Raw genomic sequence first — 715 nt, forward strand, 5'->3', positions numbered from 1 at the left:
CGACAATATACGTCCACATGAAAAAATGAAATGGAGGGAGGGGGTACATCCTACTTTTCTGCAACAATCTGCTATAAAGAGGAAGTAAGCATAATACAGAACACCCATCACCACTTACAGTTAAATGGTGCGACAGTTTGGTTAAAAAGTTCTGAAACCGAAAACTATTGGAGGTAGGCAAAACACAACCAGCAGAGTAAAATCAATTGACTTTTTTTAAATTTGGATTAGTTACCCTTGTAAGTAGGGTTGAAAAAATTGTGTATAGACTCATTAAATTGTTCCTCCCCACGGAAATCTTTAGTAAAAGGCGAAAGATTTACTCGATATTTGAGGAGAAACCAGAGTAAATTTAAAAGGGCTGTGATTGTGAGTAAGCTGTTTAAACTTGTGCAAACAAAATGGGATACAGCATCCAATTTTTTAACTAATACAATTTGGGATAAAATGTAAACAAATTCAATTATACAGTTTTATGATTAAATATTATATTGGCCATATTTTGGTATACATAAACTTTTTCAAAATAAATTACCATAATCAAAATTTGATTAAAAGAAGACAAATCAATAGTCGTAAGAAAATTGGAATTATTTCCCTTTTCTGAAAGGTGTTTGTGTTTCAACCCACCATCTGGTCAATTAATCCTTCAATTAATCTAGTTACTGATGAATGAGCGAGAGAGAGAAATTAACGCCCACTCCACACAAACTAG

The 715-nt window shown here is 32.9% G+C and overlaps 1 non-coding gene across 1 annotated transcript; it reads right to left on the minus strand.

Annotated features, from left to right (window-relative positions):
* Window positions 1-231: 231 nt before the first annotated feature.
* LOC126819888 (U5 spliceosomal RNA) lies at window positions 232-350 on the minus strand. Its single transcript, XR_007679840.1, has one exon. It is a non-coding gene; the product is annotated as a U5 spliceosomal RNA (small nuclear RNA).
* Between the last annotated feature and the right edge of the window lie 365 nt (window positions 351-715).

The sequence above is a fragment of the Patella vulgata genome, chromosome 4 (assembly GCF_932274485.2).
Source record: "Patella vulgata chromosome 4, xgPatVulg1.2, whole genome shotgun sequence".
NCBI lineage: Eukaryota > Metazoa > Mollusca > Gastropoda > Patellidae > Patella > Patella vulgata.